Source organism: Vicugna pacos, chromosome 17, assembly GCF_048564905.1.
Source record: "Vicugna pacos chromosome 17, VicPac4, whole genome shotgun sequence".
Taxonomy (NCBI): Eukaryota; Metazoa; Chordata; class Mammalia; order Artiodactyla; family Camelidae; genus Vicugna; species Vicugna pacos.
The window spans coordinates 5,504,709-5,526,922 of record NC_133003.1 but is presented as its reverse complement, the minus strand read 5'-3'; positions in this window follow the sequence as shown (position 1 = coordinate 5,526,922).

Genomic DNA, 22,214 nt, shown 5'->3' with positions numbered 1-22,214 from the left:
ATTTTAGACTGTGATTGAAGAAGTCCTAGAGGAAAGTGGGTATTACAATTTGATTTCTAACAGGTGAGATCCAGGGTTTGCTTTCAAATATTAAAGTTCAGTTTAGAACTTAGAATTCACCCCACCAAAGTTAAGTGAAATCTGGCAGCCCATGCTGGGCAGGGGACACATGGACAGAATCCCCAGGATGAATAGTTCCAGCAACTGCTTGGACTTTCCTGAGAACCCACTTCTGGCAAGCTTGCCACAGGCGGCTGTCTCTTCACACTCAACCCTGTGTGTTGCCACAGCCGGCAGCAGCAGCCCAGGAAGCCCAGAGGACTCTCAATGCCGAGAGAGTGCAGCCCCATGTTGGGCGTCAAAATCTGTTACCAAACTAAGGTCCAGCAGCTCGCCACTCAAAAATCAATACTCGAGAGGGACAAATTTTGGTAGAAAGGACAGTTGCCTTTTGTTCGAATGCTGGCAGTCTGGGGAGGTGGTGGACTTAGTGTCTACAAAAAACAACTCCAAAGGGTCTGCTAAATCATGAATGTTTTAAAGGGAAAAAGGAAGTGACTTCAGGTAAGTCATTGAGATGGAGGTCAGAGTCATTTCTCTCCCCATTCCTTCATGTGCAGGCTTGTCGACCTCTTGTGATTTTTCCTTACATGCCATCTTTTTCATATAGTTTGTTCAAGGGATGACTGAAGGAGAAGCTAGGAAAGTGATCTGGTCATCTGTTAATTACTTAGTCTCCATTTCTTCTTTGATCTTGGAAGGAAACAACATGTTAAGCAAGGTATTGTGTGATCAAAATATTTGAAAGGTGCGCTAGACCTGGATTTGAGCAGAGCATGGGGGTGCCTGATTTAAAGTCAGTGACCAGACAAAGGGACTTCCTGCAGAGAGTTCTTCCTGCCAAAATGTGCTTACATTAGTTTCTTTGAGAGGCAATCCCAGAAAACTCTGGTAGGGTATTGAAATCAATGAAGCAAGTTACCATTGTGGTGGCTGGAACTTGACCCCATTGGGACTCTGAGCGCTCCAGGGCTCAGGTAGCTGGGATACTGATTTGTGATTCCCATCAATCCTTGCTGGAGGCCTTTTTACTCTTGGGACATTAGTTCCTTGGCATTTCTGGCCTCCTCTAAGAGTACGCAAAGCAGATCCAAGGGGCCAGAGAAATCCTCAGGAAAAGGAATGCAGATACTGGTGGTTGGAAGTAAGGCCAGCATATTTTGAAGGGGTTTGTATGAGGGGATATGGGTGCTGCCAGTGTCTACGATAAATGAATTGTCTCTGGGCTTTGTCGAGCAGCCCACTGGTAACTGAATAATCAGATCGACGGTGAGCCACCACTTACACATCGTGTACAACTAAAGTTGCTTTAGGAGTCCTGTAGAGTATGCTCTCTCAAAGTTGCCTTTTCTGCCTGGAGATACAGCCTTTCTGTCCAGCTGATGAAGCTGTCAGGTGACCACTATTTAAATTATTCTCAATGTATTTCCCAAAGATAATTATTAGCCATGGAAAGAGAAAGAAGTCTTAAGTAAAACCTGTTATGGTCATTATATGGAAATTAGATTCTTTTTTAGACATTAATTCAGTCCCCAGACTTTTTTTCTCTTCTGTTTCAACAAGTTATTCTTGTGAATCACACATAAGCGTATTCAACTGCTTGTTCTTTTGGCGTGACAATGTATTTCCAAAATTCTACCTCTGTAAGTTTAGTTCTGCTGTGATTTGTAACTTCAGAGAAATGAAGTCATATTGTTAAAAGAAATCACCCTTTCCATCATCACTGTGCTCCCACCATCCTGGAGGGATTTTGATCGTTCATTTTCTACTTTCGATCTGAATACTTCCAGCCTTCCACGGATGGTGTGAATGTCTCTGTTCTTGACTTTTGGCAACTTCTTATTTCAAGTGCCCTTGCTTGTGGTGGGGCAAAAATCATACTTACCACTGTTGCATCTGCATTTTCTCAGAGACTCAGGATCATGGGCTATGACTGTCTTCAAATTTTTGCAGAGAATCAACTAAGTATCAGTGTAAGGAACTTAGGGAGGTTCTTACAAGAGGTCTAATTTTTCCTTTTTTAGAAATAATAATTTCAGTCTTTCAAATGTATGGTTATCCTTTCAATTCTATTATGATTGAGTTTTTAAAAAATCAAATACTACTCTATTTTCCAAGACATATTCCTGTATTAAAAGACATTGCAGATTTTCTTATTATGGTAAATAGACAAGATGATGCTTAATAATGAAGGTGAAATTATTTAGTTATATTCAGAATTGTGAATACAATATGATGACATGATTTACATGATCAAGTTAAAGCAATATATGATGTTTATGACATGAAATTTTCTTAAAATGCTCCAAGTTAAAATGAATAATCCATTTAAAGAGCCACATGGCCATGACATTCCCTCTTCAGTTTCTAATAGCAATGATAGAACATATCACTGGGAGAGAGTTTTCATGGTTTGCTAGTAAAAATAACCCATGGTAGTGCTTAAAGCCATTACTTGTTTACTGGTGTCCCCAATTAATTTCCAAGAGTAAATCAGGCTCGACATAGACACCTAATACTTCACAAGATGAAAACACACATAATTCCAAATATGAATCAGATCAGCTGTAACAGTCATGATTTATCCATAGTCAAAGGACAGAGGATGCTAAACATCACAGGACATATAGAGGTATTTAGAATTAGTACTTAGAATCAGTAGAGTGTATTTTCCCAGGTAGGTTTTGTAAATAGCCAATATCCTCAAAATGTTAATAGATGCTCCCTGAAAAATAAATTTCCGTGACCAAATATATTTGGGAAATTCTGAGTGAATGTTTTTCCATTTTTGGAGAATGTTAACATGTATTAATATATTAAGGATTTTGAGGTGCACTGTAGGAAAGAAGTCTGCTGACCTTGTTCACCCCAATGAATCTTCATTATTTACTTGGGACACAAACTGAGAATACCTGCCCTAGAAATACGGTTAGAAATACGAAGCGTTGTTTTAACTCCTCCACCAGTATTTATCCAGATCTGCTACTGTTCCCATCATCCTCTTAATCATGATTCTCATCACTGCAAAATATTAGTCAATGATCTTGGTTCATCACCATGGACAGAGAATTACGTGCTAAGTCCTGTATAACTCAATTTACAATTTAAGTCTGTCCGTTCAATCTTAGACACATGTGTACAAAGCATCCAGACAACAGCTAAAGCATTAAGCCAAAATATGGCACATTTTCAGCTTAGATCGTGGAGTTTATGTGTAGTTAGTGATAGAGAGATGCGATTCTCAAACTGAATATCAGGAAAAGGCCATTATCTAGCTATTAGCTGTCTTAGGGAAGTTACCGAGAACTGTTTAAATAATGGTAAGATGGCTTGGGCAGTCAGGAGGGAGACTGTCTTAGGCACAAAATGCTGCATTAGTTAAAGAAAATGGTAGCAGAAACAGAAACAGCAGTGAGGGACCCTAGCCACAATGAGGGCTTTTGGAATAGGGGGTATTATGGAGTTGAACTGAAGACAGCTGTGTAAGGAAATGAAACAGGGTTCAAACAAGCTGGGCCAGCCCCAGAAGGGCTCTTCTCCTGATCATTTGCAGGCTTGTCTCATTAATTACTTCTGTTAAACACATAACAGTTCACTTCCTTTCCAGAAGATTACTGCCTGGCATGCCTGAATTTGATCAGCGTTGTTTGTGAGAGTAAAAGCATTGTGTTTTGTAAGTGAAGAGATGACCAGCATATCATCCTTGTATACTTAGTGGTATGCATTAACATTTTATTTTGTGACAATGAAATATGTGTTGAGATTTTTTGAAAAGTGCATTGAGTCAACTTGCATTGATTTTTCCTGCAATTAATTGTTGAACATTTGAAATAGGCATTTAAGATACAGGCTACTTTGGAGAGGTGATTTTTCCACTCTAAAAGGTTATTATCTCCCACTGAGTTTATAGTTTGAGAAAGACAGTGTTAGCAGTGAACTTCAGCAAAAGGCAGCTGTCTGACAATCTCCCCATTCTGTCCTGTTTAGAATCACAATTTGATTCCATGTGATTTGCTTGCTTATATACCTGAGCTGCTGCTTTTGAAATTGAATGTGTGAACTAAAACACTTGAGGCTGTAGCTAACTCTTTCTACTTCTGACTCTTCCAGATATCACTCCTATCCCTGGGGCACCAAGAATCACCCAAACAACAGATGAAAATGATGCCTTTTGAAATGGATGTAGTTTTCCCACTCAGGTTCAAGTTCTGGACGTGAGGCACTGCTGCAAGATGCCTAGGGATGGGGAACTGCTAGAAGAGTGTGGAAGAGAGAAGACCAGCCTTCCTCGGTGCCGGCAGGGCCCCTTCCTAGAGGCCCATCCCGGGGGTGCGTTAGATGCAGGATGACAGAGCTGTCAGCGTGCTCCTGGGGGAAGATGCTGCAAAATTCATCTGTGAGAAGGAAACCTACTCCTCGCTGTACTGTTCTCCATGTTCAAAACAAAAAAAACAAAACTTGTCCTATTTTTCAAAGGAATATTTTATATTTTTAGAATTGCTGAAACTACTTATGTAAAGGCATCTAACATTCCACGTATAAGAAATAGTTTTAGATAAAATTATAGGACCCAGAACAGTTAATATATTGGGTGATTCACTGAGCCCTCCATTTTTCTGCTCTTAAAAGAAATTCAGACTATATGACTTTGTGGCTTTTTGTTTGCTTTAATGAAACGATTGGTTTTCTCTTAACCACTCGGGTGCTAGTGGTCTTGAACTCTAAGAGAGTGTAGACAGTATTTGCAACCTTGCACAGTCTCTGAGTATAATTGTCGCATTTAAGTTGGACCGATAGAAGATACTGACCTATAGTATGTGTATACGAACATACACATGTAAGGGGAGGAGGGAGGTTTCCATTAGGCTAATGCTTTGCTGCTAATGAAACTCATAGTGTTTTTAGAGCACTTTCAAGAGTCACAGTCTATGAAAGAGATGCAGTATTCTTTATTCTGAGTCCCTTGTAACTAACATTGCCTACATTGGTGTTAAGTTTTTGTTGTTTAAGAACTTGAAATGAAAATAAGTTATATAATAAAAATATAAATTTCTTCTTTATTCATTGAGACGTCTCTTGAAAAGAGAACTTGGAATGCCAAAACAGTGCCCCATTCCTGTGTAGGAACAATTTATGATGAAAATTCTCTAGATTCTTGATGGGCTAAAATCTCTCTAATTGGCTTCTTATAACTGGTGTAATATCAAGAATTGATTGTGAAATCAGACTACTTCTAGCTATTTTAAGAACATTTTAATTCTATGTAAGTCATCTGAAAGCTGAAATTATACTTTTTATTTACTTCTCACTAAATTCTATATTTACACTCTTGTACGATGATAAAGTAGTATTTTTTTAACTATGATCAAATACAATTTAGTTCAATATATTTACAGTGCTTGAAACAAAGCATTTTATATAGGATGGGAAAATCTCAGTGTGAATTCATACTGTTTTTAAAATGAGTATGTTTAATACCTAAATTATATATCCAAATTCCCTTGGACTAATGCCTTTGAAAACTGCCAGTGAATCTTTGTCTTTAAGCCAAATTAATAATTACAAATACACTATAATTTAAAGTAACAGATGAGAATATAGAAATGAAAATTTCAGTTTGGGCCTTCAACCAAATACATTCGGGTAAAATGTACATGTGAAATCATAAGGCTGTGATGCTGTTGATTTAAGCCAGGAAAAATTTGGTTTCTGTTCCGGTTTCATTTGAACCTGCAGAGTTATTTTTTTATCTCTTTTTCACGTGTGGAATGGCCACGTATTACTTTTACACAGGCCTAGGGTCACACATTTTCATTGGGACAGAATCCAATACATAGAAATAAACCAAGCTTTAGGGTGAAAAGCTTGAACAATCTCAAATGGTGTAGAAAAGAAAAGTATTCAGAGCTCACACCTTGGTTAGAAAAGAGAAATTATTTATTTGAAGGTATTTTTAAATGTGTACAGATAACCCTAATAACCAAAAATGGAGGAAAAAATTTTTAACCCTTTTAGACCATGCAGATGGGATTTATTATGCTAGAAGTTAGTAAGAACTAACAGAAATTAGCAAATGAATGTGTTCTTCAACAGCAACTGTTGGACCATCAACTCTAACCTGACAGATGCATTCTTTGACCAAAATAATATTTATTAAACTACCCAATCAGCCAAAATAAAAGTAACCTGCCAGTCAGTGAATCAGCACTCTCCCAGTGTAAGACCTGGCTTTTAAGAGAAGACTGGGCACTGGGAAGGGAAGCATTTTGTGCCTGGAGTCACAACCCAACAGGCATCTTGACTTTCCCAAAGCGCTCACTTCTGAGGTTCCAGCAGGGATCCCTCCCCTCACAGTGAAGCCAGAACCATCATTTTGTTCTCACTGTCTGAACTGTCTCAGTGCAAAGAAGTTGTTCCTTACACTGAGTCTTGTTTTGTTTTGTTTTGTTTTGTTTTCTGGTGTTCTTTTTTTTTTTTTTTGGTCTTTTCTTGATTGCATTTAAATACCCTTTTTTTGTATAATTTTTAAATTATTTGTTGAAACCATATCAAGGCAAGATGAGAGAACATGAGACAGGTACATCAGAAACAAGATTTTCCACGTCGCCTTGCAACACCCATGCCAGCACCCCTGGTCTGACAGGCTCCGGGCACAAACACAGCCTTCGGCTAGGCCTTGACCCAGGGTCACGTGACCTTTGTTGGCCCCAGGTCCTTGCAAATTGAAGGGCAAAGTAAGGGAACACTGGAAGCCTGGCTTCCATGAGAGATCCCTCGTTGACTGGCTAGAAATTCGGGACACCTCCCAGGGTGTCCGGCACCTACTCTACCCCGTCCCCTTAAGGAAATGGATGCCTTCAGGTCAGGTACCTGAGTGAATGACTATTGTGAAATTTACCCACCCCATCCGTCTCCGAACCCCCAGTGATCCACCCACACATCCAAAACAATCAGAAGTGCCTATGTATATCCAGCAGTAGTGTGGGAGGAAAACGGCCCTTCCGCCTTGGGACAGACCATCTTCCACCTACTGAGAACATACCTGGAACCGAGGTTCAGGAAGTCCCTTATGACGAGCCAATTCTTCCCTGGTTGCAATGCCAGGAAAGCGGTCCCTCTCAAAGGCTTGCACGAGGATCCTTGTTTGAGACGGTGAGATGAATGTGTGCTTTCTCCCAGTCTCTTTGGGGCGGCGATCTAAAGGAGCGCAAACAAAGAAGAGAGGACAATGAAGCCCACTTCACATTCAGTGCACACAAAATCTGCCGTATGTAGGAAATGGCACATCAGATAGATAGGTAGGTAGATAGAGAGATAGAGGGACAGATAGGTAGATAGACAGACAGATAGATAGATAAATAGATGATAGGTACAGAGAGAGAGATAGATTGAGAGATAGGTAGGTATAGATTTACATAGATAGATGATAAATCAATAGATAGTATATAAATAGAGAGTTAGATAGATTATCTATACACATATATATTTATATTCATATATCTATCTCAATGTCTATAGTGTATTATCATGTGTATGTATAAGTATACACAGGCAAAATGCATTCCTCCACCCACACAGACACATCCACACAGACACACCCACACAGACACACACACACACACACTCACGGTTTCCATTTTTCATTTTAATTATTCACTTTTAAAACTTTATTTATTGCTTGAATGTTTGTTTGCTTGTTTCTCTAGTTTGCTGTTTGGTTGTTTTCCCCGCATGTTTTCTGGAGTGTTCTGAAGCCCTGATGGGCCACTGCTGGAACAAATCTTGCTTAAGGACCAAAGGAGCCCAAGGAAAATTTTGTGAGTTGATAAGGGAAGGGAATTCTGCACTTCGGACAGTTTCAGGACCAGAGGATTTAAAGCCTTCCTGGCCATGCAATACCCCACCCTCCACACAGGGCCACGATGCTCATGGTTTGAGCGCTAGCAGGGCAAAGGCCAGGTAGGCTTGTTTCCTCTCCTAAGGCTTCTCTGCTGACTCCTTGCCACCCACGTTCAGAGATGAATCTGTCTCCAGGAACCCTTCTGGGAAAATGCCTTTGGAAAGCCAGGGACTCACCTTGAGTCAGAGCCTGAGGCTCGTGCATTGGATGCGATTGCCCGTCTGGTAAGATGTTCTCCGATGGCGGACGGCTCTGCCTTAGGCACCTTCTTCGTTGGTTTTGGAACCAAACCTAAGTAGAAGGAGAAAAACCCTTGTCACTCAAATGCTTAGGGATAGATCTCAAGAGCTATCACAGTGATTCACCACAGAACAAACAGACAAGCCAAGGAATGGACAAAATGTAGAGTCCATGTGCCCCCACGGGAAGGATTTAGCCCCCAAAGGGACTGAACTTGCCACAGATTATGGCTTTCACCTCGGAAGAACTGCACAGGATTCCAGAAAACACAACCCGCACGGAAGAAAATCAGCATTTCCCCTGCCATCCTCCCTCTGGAATACAAAGACTAAAACCCGTGAGGCAGGAGACAATGTTTCCCTTCCCAAAGTCAGTCTGAAGGAGCTTGCTAAAATTCTCTCTCTCTCTCCTCCTCTCACTTTCCCTCATTTCCTCCCCCGACCCACTCTCCCTGATCATCTCTCTCTCTCTCTCCGTTTCTTTCTCCCTCTGGTTAGCTCTCTGTCTCTCTTGACATTTTCCATTCTTCTCAAACCTGCCACGGTCCCTGTTGGCCTGGTAGTCTCACTCTCCGATTCTGTCCATCTACCTGTTTCTGCCTGTTGCTCTTTTCCTTTCTCTCAGTCGCTGTCTCTGTCCCTGTGTCCATTTCTCTCTCTTGTTTCTCTCACTTGCTCCCTCTGAGTCCTTGTGCCTCCTTTTTGGCCATGCTCAGTGCCCGAGGAATGTTCCTCTGTTCTCCCTTCTAGCCCCATGGACAGCACCCTTTCCTAACACACCACGCATAGGTGAGTGCTCTTGTCCAAAATTCACAGAATGCGGGCGACCCCCTGAAAAGCCCATGCTGCCTGGAAATGACTCCTTGCCAGGGAGCTCTTAGGAGCACAAGGTCCTGCCACTTCCAGGTCTGGAGGCTCTTAGGTCCCCGATCCCCACCTTTGAAATCTGTGTCACTGTCTTCAACTGTGAAGCCACATGTTGCCTTCCTCGTTCCCCAAGAAACAAGTGCAGAGTTAGGTGTGGATGGAGTGGAGTGGAGTGGAGTGGCGTGGAGAAGGGTAGGGTGCAGCGGAGTGAGGTCGAGTGAGGTCGGGTGAGGCTTAGGGGAGGGCAGGGTGGCGGGGGTTGGGGTTGGGGTTGGTGAAGGTGTGGCCATTGGGGTGGGTATGGGTGTCGGTGAGGGTGTGGGCGTGTTTGTTTGCATTTTTAGGCATCTCTGATGGGGCTGGGTGGGCAGTTTGTTGAACCTGCCAGTCAGTTCAGTAAGGGAAGCCTGCGCGTGTTAGTGCCCCTTGAAATGTCGCAGGCACTGTGCTCCTGCTCCTGCGGTTCTCCCCTTTCAGGACTCCTCTCCCAGCTGACCAGACAGGACGCCTTGAGCAGCGTTAGTGCCTCGGGGGTGAGCCACAAAGGACCGAACTCCCTGGCACGAGCAGCCTCACGCACCCTCGTTCCCTGGGCTTGGATTCCTGCCCACCCGTTGGCATAGGACCCAGGGCCACTCAGCTCCCCCTGGCCCTGTTCTCCCAAGGGACAGCCATTCCTTCTCGGGAGCGGAGTCCAGGCTTGCCTCAAGCACCCAGACCAGGAGCACCAAGGGGAGGAGACGGGTCCTCTCCTTAGCGTGCCCTCCACCACCAAGTGTCTGTAGCCAATTGCATATTGGGCTCGGAAGCCACGTACAAACCCTGCAGCACAGACGCTCATTAGAGGACCCCCCTTTCCCTGATGCTGGCTGGCTTATCTTCGGGTCCCTCCCAACGCACGAGAGACAAAGCCAGGCTAAGCCTCGGCAGCCAGCTTCCCGACCTGGAAGTGGGACTCCACACGGCTCGGGCCGGGGTGGGGGGCGTCCGGACACGGACCCCGAGAGAGGAGGAATTCAGAGACTGAGATTTACCTGAATTCTGCTTTCGGGAATGCCCAGGTCTCGGGCCAGGCTTTCTCGGGCCTTGATGCCAGGGTAGGGGTTCTGTTGAAAGAGGGCTTGCAGAGCGTCCTTTTGACTGAGCTTCAGAACCAGCCTCCTTCTCCGCTGTCCACTTGGGCGTGGGCCTGCCAAAGACAAGAGGAGGAAACGTCTGAGAGGGAATCCGTTCAGCCGCACCAACGGTGGTGCCGGGTGGTTACGGGTGGGGCCACGCCAGCCTGCCTTTTGTGTCCGGGAGGCCGGGGGGAGTAGACCCAAGTGTACAGATGAACATCCCTTTCTATCTAACGGAAGCACACGCAAAGCCCTGCTGAAGGGGACACCCTGGGCCTTCCATCTTTGCCAAGTAGCAAAGATGAGAAGGTGCATGCTCTTGGGATCTACCCCCACCCAGCGGCAGCCCACAGAGCTACAGAGCATGCAGCTGGGAAGGCCTAGGACAACAGGCTCACGTTCCAAATGCCGGCCGTGGAATGTGTGGATGGCCCCTGGCAGGATGGACCTCGAACTTTAGGCCAGCTAGAAGAGCCCGCCTTGCGGCTCCTCACACATCCATGGCACACCTGCTTGAACTACCTGAAAATCAAGCCAAGCACGGCCACATTTGGGTAGGTTGTGTCGGATACCCACATAGCGGTCCTCGTGCCCTGACCCTGATTCTGATGGTGCCCGGGCTGGGACACCACAGAGGAGGAGCACCCCATCCTGTACGTCAACGTGTCATGTGGACTGGCTGTGTACATGCAATTCTTTCTCTGTGGAAAGCTTGGAGTGATGGAGCCCTGTCCTAGTGAACACTTGTTCTTTGTGATGCAGAGGAATAGGACTGTGCTTGTTTCACACATTCTGTGGAAATCCCGACGTGGTATCGGACACGTCCCGGGCTTCGGGACGACTTGGATTTCCTGAAGTGTATACAAACACAAGAACATCAGCCCTCCTGAGAAAGGAATTCCCTGCTAGCCGCTGTCAGATGCCAAACTAGGGTGTCAAGGTGTCTGCCTGGAAGGACGCAACGCATGTCTTGCGCACCCCAAGTGACGCTTCCTACACAAGCACCCTTTCTGCTTGCCAGCTCCAGTGAGATTTCTTCGGACAGAAGTCATGGAGCACACGGTAGCCTGGCCTTGGGTGCTTCCCCTTAAGAAAGCCCCACCCCCGCAAGTGCCCCCAGCCGCCCCTGCCCCCAGGCCCCACTCCCTACTTTGGAGTGGAGTGGGAGGCAATTCAAGGGCTTCTGGGATCATTGCCTCCCGAGCCCTAGTGTGGAGTTTGGTGGCAAGGGAACCTATGCTCCTGCCGTGCTTCTTGGGAATTCTGCGTGTGGACTATTTCCTGGGACAGCAGAGAAATGGACCCTTTCCCATGGAACTCAAGCCAAGAGAGAGATGCTTAACCACCATGAGAAAGAACCAACGACACCAACTCAAATGTCCAAACGTGGTCCACTAGAAATGCGCTGCTTGCAGTCGGAAGCCTTGGACAACGGATGCAGCTTTCTGTGCAGCTGCACGTCAGGACTTGTGAGAGAGGAGCTGTGGGTGGGCCACAGGGCTGCCGCTCCCATGTCCATTTCAACGGGGGCAAAGAGATCAATGAAAGGAAAAACATAACTACCCAAGCCACCCTCAATCATTTGGCCCAATGGCTTCCTTTAACAGAGCCCAGCCAAAGCCTTCCCTGCAGTCTCGGGGGGCCATTTCTCCCCTCGTCCACACCCCTGAGAGGGCAGGAAAGCATTTCAGATGAGCCAGCAGGAGAGCCCAGGTGCTGACGTCTAATTACCGTTGGACGTGCGTGAGTCATCCATGGCCGGAGAGACACCCGTCCGGCACAGAGGCTACTGGCCAAATGCTGAGTTCCTGGAAGCAGGGGCCTTATCAAGGGATCGGGCACGCCCGGCCCCTATTTATGGAAATCGCTGCCTCGGGATCCCAGCCTCCCCTTCCACCTTGAGAACGTTGAAGTGTTCCCATTTCCCATGATTCCATGTTAGGGGACTTGGACTAAAAGGCCAATCGAGAGGCCAGCAAGGACCTTTATTTGGAAGCCTGGCACCCTCCGTTCCCCGGGCTGAATGGACTCCGGGGCTCTCTGGTTTTCACACTTTTTCCGGTTCCACAAAGTGTTTGCTCTCCCTGGCGTTCCCCGGCCCTGGGTTCGTGGTGACAAGGCTTGGCCCCACTGTTCTTTCCAGTGTGGAGGGCCTAGCTTCCCAGTGTCTACTTCCCACTTCCCTCGGCATCTCCTGGACCTCATTGCATTCCAGGCCTGAGGCATTTCCTTGACTGGTGGCTGAGGTCCCGCTCATTCCAATAGGAAGGCTGAATGCGCCGACGGACACAGGATTCGACACACGGGTCATGCTCTTTGATCACAAACTTTGGAAACTTTTCCAGCTGTCAAGTGAAGCCCGCCCCCTTCCTCACGGGCCAGTGAGTGCCAAAAGACAGGGGCAGACCCCACTACCACACAAGCTGGGCCACATGAGGTGGCTTCGACGTGCGAGGCTTGTCCTGGGCGAATCCAACATGGCTAGTTGCCCCTCCTGTCTGGCAGCATCTTCAAAGCCTTTCCAGGGAGGCCTGATGAGGGTCCAGTCCCCTAAAGTCCATCCAGGCCAAAACGTGGCAGCTACACCCGGCTACGTCCAAGCAGTTCTCTTGGCAAGCCTGTCTCCCAGGGAAGCCAGGCCCAGTGCACCTTCCAACAGTGGGTGGGGGAGGGGAGAAGAGGGAGAGTGGTTAGGGAAGAGCGTGAGGGGGAGGGGAGCGGGGAGTAGCCCTCAGTCGCCTGGGGCCATCTCCCAGGTCATCCCAGGTCAGAAGCTCCCCAGCAGCCCCAAGGACGCATGCCCAACGTCATCGGGTGCTCCGCCAATGGGAATCCGGCACACACAAACTGACGGAATGCATTCCTAAGCGAACTTCCCAGCGGAAGCCACCAAAAGGGAAGCAAGGCCAAATCGTTTGATGGTGAAAAGACATGGAACCAGGCTACCTGCAGACCATCATTCCTTCTCTGGACGGCGCGAGTCCGGGAAAGTCAGGCAAGAAACCAGAGCTGAAAAGGAGGGCCCGGCACCAGCACTTGGGAGAAGAGACAGACAACTCAAATCACTTTGGGGAGTGCAACGGTAGCCCCGACTCAGCCAAGATGGGCCCAGTAGGATAGAGATGGGAAGCAAGGGTGTGTTTTCAAAAATCGAATACCTGGGGAGGAGGAGAGGGAAGGGAGGGGGATTGGGAGGGGGAAAGGGAGGGGTGCGGTGTGGGGGAGGGGAGCGGGAAGGGGGAGGGGAGGGGGAGTCGAGGACAAGCAGGAGGAGGAGGAGGAAGAGATGGAGAAGAGGAATTCCAAAGCTGCCTAGAGAATGGTGGCAGAGCTGTGCTAGGAAGGAATATTTGGCTGCAACATACAAACCCATCTGACATTTGAGCTGAGCCTAGGCCCTAGACCCTTGAAACATGGAAACCCCAAACACATAATGGGCCATCTTTAGTGTACTGTTTTGCCACCCTTGTTCATGAGACTCAGCCATGTGCACTGAGATGGAGACTGCAAGCTTCTTCAGCAACACTTGGGGATGAGTCTAATTCTACCAGCACTTGGTTCAAACGATGCTTGTGTGTTTGTGTGGGTGTGTGTGCGCTGTAAGTGTTTGTGGCCAAGAGACCATAAGAAAGGGAGAGAGAGAGAGAGTGAGAACCAGAGAGAGGCAGAAGGAGACACGCAATTGAGGGAGGTAGGGATGGAGGGCGTGAGCGAGAGAGAGAGATTGATTGCCTGCCTGATATCCCCAGCACCTTGGTTAATTGGAGCCCTGCTGAGAATAATCTGGCTATAATCTGGGAACCAAGAGAAGTGCTAGGAGTGTTGAGTAACGGTGCTCCCCTGTACTGGCCCTAATGGAAGCTCTCTTGCTCCCAGAATCCCAGTGACGGTGGTTTATAGTTGTAGGGATTCCAAGAGAATCTACCTTGCAAGTAGAAGCTGGGGTCTTATCAAGGGCCCCCGACCCCCTTCCCATTCAGTCCCAGGCAAACGGGGACACGGTGAATCTCTGAGGAGTGGCATGGATGCTGGGGCACAGACTACAAGGGGACCAAAACAGAGCCAAAGACTTTGCGTTGAGTTCAAAGCCAGGTTTATTGGATCAAGGAAATGTCAGAGAGAAACCGCAAATCGACCTCTAAGGCAAGAGGACTTGGGCCATCCTCTTGCTGGTTGGCATGCTAGCATCCCTTCCGACATCAGGGAGGATGCCCCTACTAGTGCCTGTGCGTCCTGAGAGCGCCCGGGGAGCACGGCAGGGCTGAGGGAGGCCACGCAGTGGCGCCGGCAGTCTGGGCGCCTTGCCCTTGCTGCCGAGCCCTAGGAGTGTGGCTGGTTCCTCGTCCTTAGTTCTCAGCCGTGGCTCGGCATCCCAGGGAAAGAGGCCTGAATTGGGCTCGACCAAAGGCTTTCCTGAGGCCCTGGTGAGCCTGGCAGCATGTCCAGGAGGGCCTGGAATTCGTCATCACTGATGGGTTCTTCCAGGGTTGGCCAGAGTCCCTCTTCCGGGGTGCCGTCGCTCAGGAAAGGTTGTGCCTTTTCCAGAACGCTGGGGTCTGACAAGAGTTCGTCTAAGAGGCTCCTTGAGCCTCTGGCGCCTCAAGGCTGTGGATGCCGGTGGAGCGGAGGAGTCGTGAGTTGATCCGATGGGGCCTGCTGCTGCCACAGGTGTGTCTCGGCCTGTTCAGGCTGCAGAACTGCCGCGTGGGGGCTACATGGCTGAGCCGGATGCTGCCCGGTCTGTGGAGGACCACTGCGGGGGACAGGCTGGGGGGGTGCTGCCGCGCCAGGGTGCAGGCTGTGGTGCGGGCAGGGCCCTCCGTGGGCAGAGGGCGTGAGTGCCGCGTGCACGGGTGCGAGACCGCCTCCTGGACTCGGCCCTGCTGTGGTGCCGCTTGGGTCTGTTCCCAGATGTGGAGGGTTCTCAACTCCCTGCGAAGCAGGGGTGGGCTGGAGCAACAGGAGCATCCTTGGCTGGCCCACCCAGCCACCAGGGGGCGCACAAGGCACAAAGAAGCTGGGGGACAGAGGAGGGGCTGCCCAGGCAATGGACCTGAAACTATCCAGTAGATCAGTTTGAGGCAATTGATGAGCGCCGTGGTGGATGTTGGGCGGGGGCCTTTGGTCCGATGGGACAATCGGGGCTGGTCTGGCATCGAGGTCTTCTGCCCTGGCCTTGGCAGGCGCCCCACTGCTCTGCTCCGGGTGCCGAGCTCTCCGATTCTGAAACCATATTTAGGCAAGGTGAGAGAAAGGAGACAGGTACATCAGAATCAAGATCTTCCTCGTCGCCTTGCAATCCCCATGCCAGCACCCCTGGTCTGACAGGCTCCGGGCAAAAACACTGCGTTCGGCTAGGCCTTGACCCGGGGTGATGTGACCTTTGCCGGTCCCCAGGTCCTTGCAAAATGAGGGGCAAAGTGAGGGCATCACTGGAAGACTGGCTTCCATGAGAGATCCCTCGCCATCTGGCTAGAATGTTGGGACCCCTCCCAGGCTGTCCGGCACCTCCTCTGCCCCGGCCCCTTCAGGAAATGAATGCCTTCAGGTCAGGCACCTGAGTGAATTCGTATAGTTAAACTTAAAATCCCACATTCCTCACCCCCAACCCCTCAATGAACCACTCACACTTCCAAAATCTTCATAAGTGCCTGGAAATCTGAACTCCGAGTCTGGGAAATGTAAAATGTCCAAGGGGGAAGCAGGGCGAACAGTGAAGCATTGTCCAAGAGAGATTAGGACATGTTAGTTGGAGTGAGAAGGGAAGGCTCTAGAGTTTGGCCAGCACATGCTATGATGAAGGCTAGGCAGATTGGGGGAGGGGGAAGGGGAGTTCTGGGACACAGCAGTGGTCTTTTTCCCTGCTGTGCTCCTGTCCATCATTGATGGCTCCTCTTAACTATATGAACGTGTCGGTTCTCCTGCTCTGACACCGTGGGCTCTCGGCCACCTCCGAAGGACGGAGACTGGAACACCCACACCCCTCAGCCTGGATCCCAGCTCCTACCCAGTCCTTCGGAACACAGACATCTCACCCAATGCTGTCGCTACTGGTCTAGCTGTTCTTGTGAAAACTGCTCATGTTTGTTAGGAAGAACTCTTAGGTGAGAATGCAAATCAGGGCGGATAGCAGTTCGCACACGTGTCTTGGCCCTGAGCGCGCAACCCCGCCCCCTGGCCGAAGGAGCCGCTCCCCATGCACGCAGCCCAGCCCAGCCGCCGTGCCCTCCTCGGCCACGCCCTTGGCCCGGCCGCCGGCCCACCCCTTGATCAGGCAGGAGGCAGTCTTTCCCAGCGGCCCGGGGCTCTTCTGAGCGCCGCTGTCCCTCCTCAGCCTGCCAGCGGCGGCGGCTGCACAGGCAGCGCCGCGGTCCCTTTAGGAGGCGCAGCTTGAGCCGAGCGGCGGCCACGGACGGGCCAGCCCAGAGCGTTGGCGGCGCCGGTGGCGTCCGTGTCGGTTTCCATGGAGGCTGCAGCGGCGGTTGCGGTGGTGGCGGTGGCGGCGAAGGCGAAGGTGATGGCGGCAGAGGCGGACACGGGCTCCAAGATGGTCCGCGGGCAGGCGTGCGACGTGGGGCCGCCCTAGAGCAACCTCTGGTACATCAGGGAAGGATCCTGAGGCATGATGTCGTGATTGTCCGCACCCAGTGTGCCGGCCGTGCACCCCCGCGCAGCTTCACACCCGACCTATGCGTTCGCAGCCGCGGCCTTGGCCTAGGACCCTAGACCCTGATTCCAGCGCAGTCCCCGACCCCCGCCGAGCCGCCCCGTCTTCTGCGCTCCAGGAGTCTGGGGCAGGGCCTGGCCGCTCTTGCTGGGGCTTTGTTCCCGCAGCTTCCAGGTCGGGCCTCGCTCAGCGCGGGGAATCGGGGAGGGGCTTAGGGCGTGGGGGCCGCGGCCCGGTGGGGCCCTTCGTGACCCCCAGGATGGGAACTTGAGCCCCCGCCCCAGGGTGCACCCCTCGCGACCTTCCCTTGACCACCCCGAGTGAAGCCGCCAATTCCTTCAGATGTTCAAGGCGGTTGCGCCCATGTTAGGGAAGTCTGTTGGCAGGGGCGTGTGTGCAGATACCCGGGATCATCCTCTCATTTCGGGCCCTTGCTTGTGTTTCCCGCTGACGGCTTATCTTCAGCATCTTCTGAGGTGCCAGTGGTGCTCTCCTGAGTAAGCTTCCTTGAAAGCATTAATTGGCAGCAGTGTTGGTGTGGAAAGTTTCAAACCTGAAGTTCCTAAATGGATTCTGCTATGTGTTCGCCATTCAGGAAAGGTAAGTCAGCAACGCTGTCTTGATTTCTTCAAGAGTCATTTGGTTTTCGACCTCAGTTGACGCTCCCCCGCCACCGCCCCGCTTTGAGCCCGACTCAGCTTTCCTAGTAGCAGATAGGCATGTAGATTTCTTTGCACAATGACTGTGGGCTTTTCCTTCTAAGGCTTTAGCGCTCAATGTGTATGCAGCCCAGATGGAGTTTTTGGAGAAGCAAGTACAGGCTCCCAGGGCTGGCTTGAGATCCCTCAGAAGCGTCCATGGAATCGGGGTGATGGTGTTGTTATTGATTTGTTGTTTTAAGTAGAACCAAGCACCTGTCGTCTTTTGTGCTGACGGAGACCTGTGTATTTGGAGGCTCCCTTCCACAACAGCCTTCATGGGAGTGTGTCTCTTGTGTTGAATGAAGGAAGCAAACCATTTGTGAACACTACATGTCACATAATGTGCTTGGTAAGTTATCTCATGTTACCTGAACTTCCAACTGCAGAGAGGAAAGGGCAGAGACAGCTGTCTTTCAGATGAGAAGCTTTTGCAAGGTGAAGCCAGTATTTATCGTCATCCAAATACTCAGACTTGAGATTGGAGCTTGAGATCCTCTTTCGGTTGCTGTAGCCCTTTTGATTGCTCCCTGGTTTCCTTAATTAGTGTTGGCAATAATTTTGGAATTGTAGCCTATTTTACCCTTATAAGCAAATTGATTTCAGTAATGTATTCAAATTTGAATGTTCAAAATTTTAGGAATGCATAGTGGTAATGTTTTACCATGTTTGCTAGATAAGTACGAAGAGAATATATAATGTGTAAGAAAAACTTTTTGAATATTTCCTTCCAGTTTGTGTAACCTTTTGTTAATGAATATCCGGACTTGAAAACCATTCTAAGTGAAAGAAGACAAGCATTGATGATCACATATTCTATGAATCCATTGAATTGGAAGTCAAGAATATGCAAATCTCAATTTCATAGACATGAAATCCATCCCAGTTCACAGGTTAGTGGCTGTCCATTTTCTCTCAGTCCTAATTTTGCGTACAACATCTTCTTTATATGAATATGACCTTCATACTGGTCATATTGCTTAATATGCCATGCATTCATTCTTTATGTATGGCATGTAAGAGTGTATCAGAAACTATTTATCCCTTCTTATAATAATAGACATTTGGTTTAGTACATTTTCCGTTAGTATGAATTCACATTTTGAACATTTATACATGCATCTTTTTTGTAATAATCTGTTGTTTTAACATGTGTGAGGAATGTTTGCTAGCAGTGATACTGGGTCATTGTGTCTTTAATACACCTTAACTGCCTTTTGAGTATTTCCTTTTTTATTACCTTGGTTTCTCTTTGGTTTTTGTGAGTCCATTGTGTGCTTTTGGTCTGTGGTCACCCTGATTCTCAAATACATTAATCCATTTCTCTGTCTGTTGTCTTTAAACAGATGATTATATAATCTCAAACACTTCCTGAAAAGAATGGAAACAAATTCCCATATCCTGGCTTCCCTCTTCCATCCTTAATGATTTTGATGCTGTGTTTTACAACTTTATGTTTATTCTTTGCAAATTCTTGCCGTTATTGTCATTCCAATGATGGTTTTCTCATTTCTAGATTATCCTGCTGCTTTTCTCATCAGGGTCTAAAATTATCAATCTTTCTTGCAGGGTAAGTTTCTTATTGCAAGATTCTTTCCGTGTTTGCGTGTCTGTGAAACTTTTGATCTCTCCGGTTATTCCAACTTATTGTCTTGTGGCATAGGTTATGCTAGATTGCACGTTCTTCTCATTCATGGATTTGTCTCTCTCTGTGAACTCCCTTCTTGGCCTGCAAGGTTTGTGTTGAGAAATCTGCTGATAGCCTGATGGAGGTTCTCTTGTGATTGACTTGTTTTAATTTTGGTGCACTTAGAATTGTTTCTTTATCATGAAATTAGGTCCTTTTCATGACAACATGTCTTGTTGTAGGTCTCTTTGTGTTTACCTTGTTTGGATCCCACTGTGTTTCCTTTATTGGGAGAGCTGATTCTTTCTTCAGTTTGGGAAATTTTAGTCAGATTCCTTCAGTTCCCTTTTCCAAACCCTTTTCTCTTTTTTTTTCATCTGGGGCCCCTTTGATTCATAGAATGCCATACTTCTTATTATCTCAGGTTTGAAACACATGGCTTCCATTGGTTTTCACTTGCTTCTGTATGTCATGTTCAGATTGTGTGATTTCCCTTATCTTGTCTTTGTTTTTTTAGCCTTTTTCTATTGATTCATAATCATTTTCCAATATCCTGTCAAATTCGAGTGTAGAGCATAATTTTTCAGTTATACGTGGACATGCATATATTCATTGTCACATTTGTTTTCTCTGTGAGCTACCATAAGACCTTGTATATGTTTCCCTGTGCTATACATTATATAATTTTGTTTATCTATTCTACAATTCTGAAATCCCAGTCTATGTTTTCCCATCCCCCTCCCCCTTGGGAACCACAAGTTTATATTCTTTGTCTGTGAGTGTATTTCTATTTTGTATTTATGCTTTGTTTGTTTGTTTGTTTGTTTAGATTCCACATATGAGCGATCTCATATGGTATTTTTACTTGTCTTTCTGGCTTACTTCACTTAGAATGACATTCTCCAGGAGCGTCCATGTTGCTGGAAATGGCATTATGTTGTTGGTTTTAAAGGCTGAGTAGTATTCCATTGTATATAAATACCAGTTCTACATCCAGTCATCTATTGATGGACATTTAGGCTGTTTCCATGTCTTGGCTATTGTAAATAATGCTGCTATGGACATTGGGGTGCAGGTGTCCTCCTGAAGTAGGTTTCCTTCTGGATATATGCCCAGGAGTGGGGATCCTTGGTCATACGGTAAGTCTATTGCTAGTCTTTTGAGGATTCTCCATACTGTTTTCCACAGTGGCTGCACCAAACTGCATTCCCACAACCAGTGTAGGAGGTTCCCTTTTCTCCACAGCCTCTCCAGCATTTGTCATTTGTGGACGTTTGAATGATGGCCATTCTGCCTGATGTGAGGTGATACCTGATTCTAATTTTGATTCACATTTCTCTGATAATTCGTGATACTGAGCATTTTTTCTTGATCATTGATCATTTGTATGTGTTCCTTGGAGAATTGCTTGCTTAGGACTTTTGCCCAGTTTTGGATTGGATTGCTTATTTTTTCTTATTAATTCATATGAGTTGCTTCTATATTCTGGAGATCAAGCCTTTGTCGGTTTCATTTGCAAAAATTTTCTCCCGTTCTGTAGGTTGTCGTTTCGTTTTCCTTATGATTTCCTTTGCTGTGCAGAAGCTTGTAAGTTTCATTAGGTCCCATTTGTTTATTCTTGCTTTTATTTTTTTGCTTGAGTAGAGTGTCATAGGAGAACAGTTTTGAGATGTATGTCAGATAACGTTTTGCCTATATTTTCTTCTAGGGGTTTTATTGTGTGTTGTCTTATGTTTAAGTCTTTGATCCATATTGAATTTGTTTCTTTGTATAGTGTGAGGGACTGTTTTAGCTTCATTAATTTACAGGCTGCTGTCCAGTATTCCCAACACCATTTGCTGAAGAGACTGTCTTTATTCCATTGTCTATTCTTGCCTCCTTTGTTGAAGATTAGTTGACCAAAATTTTGTGGGATCATTTCTGAGCTCTTTATTCTTTTCCATTGGTCCATATGTGTGATTTTGTACCAATACCATGCTGTTTTGATGCCTGTAACTATATAGGATTGTCTGAAGTCTGGGAGGGTTATTCCTCCATCCTCTTACTTTTTCTTAAGTAATGCTTTGGAAATTCTTGGTCTTCTATGGTTTCATATAAATTTGATTATGATTTGTTCTACTTCTATGAACTATGTCCTAGGTAATTTGATAGGGATTGCATTAAATCTGTAGATTGCCCTCTGTAGTTCAGGTCTGGGAGTGGGGCTCAGCACCCCATGGCAAGGGCATGGAGCAGTGGCCAGCCATCTTCCACAGTGGTACAAGGCTCTCAGGGTCCGAGGGCCACAGGAGGGTGGGGAGCGAGTCCGGGCACTGCACAAGCAGGAGGCCTCCAGAAGTGTAGGCTGTGCAGGAGCTCTGGTTTCTGGGAGGGGGCAGGGTTGAGGGCGCAGTGGTGGGCGGCACTGCAGAAAGGTGATCGCCAGCTGAGGCTGCTGGGTGGCTTAGGCACAGCCTTCTGGGCCTGTGACTGGGACAGGCGCCACAGGCTAGTCTCACGAAGCCTACACTGCCTCCCTCTGGCCCATGTCAGAAATTACAGGAAAACTCTTCCTCCTGTCGTGCTCCCCCAGGGCTTTCTCAGCTTAACATGGTACTCACTTTAGAAGAGAAATACTTAAAGAAATTGCGTTGTTTGTTGAATGGTCCCCAGGGGTGCAGGAGTTGTTAAATTGCTAAGTGACAGAGTTTGGCTTTGCAGTCCAAGAACGACGCGTTGGCAAAACGGCCACACCACTGAGGTCAGGCGGCCAGTGCCCTCATTTCCTCCACTCAGTGTTTTATTTCTCTGCCCACACATTGGTACATCTTCAGAGTGCCCTTCTGATCTGTGAGAATGTAATCTTGCCTCAGATCAGTTCTGAGTAGACTCAGCATGTTTAAGGGAGAGCAGGAGGTGTAGTTTGGCTGCGTGGGGATTTACACTGGGATCGTGGGAGACCTGGAATTTTCCCCTCAGTACTACCGAGCCCTGGGTATCCCTCAGCCTGGCAGACACTGAATGGAAGTGCTGTTTTTCAGAAATTTGCAGAATGAAGC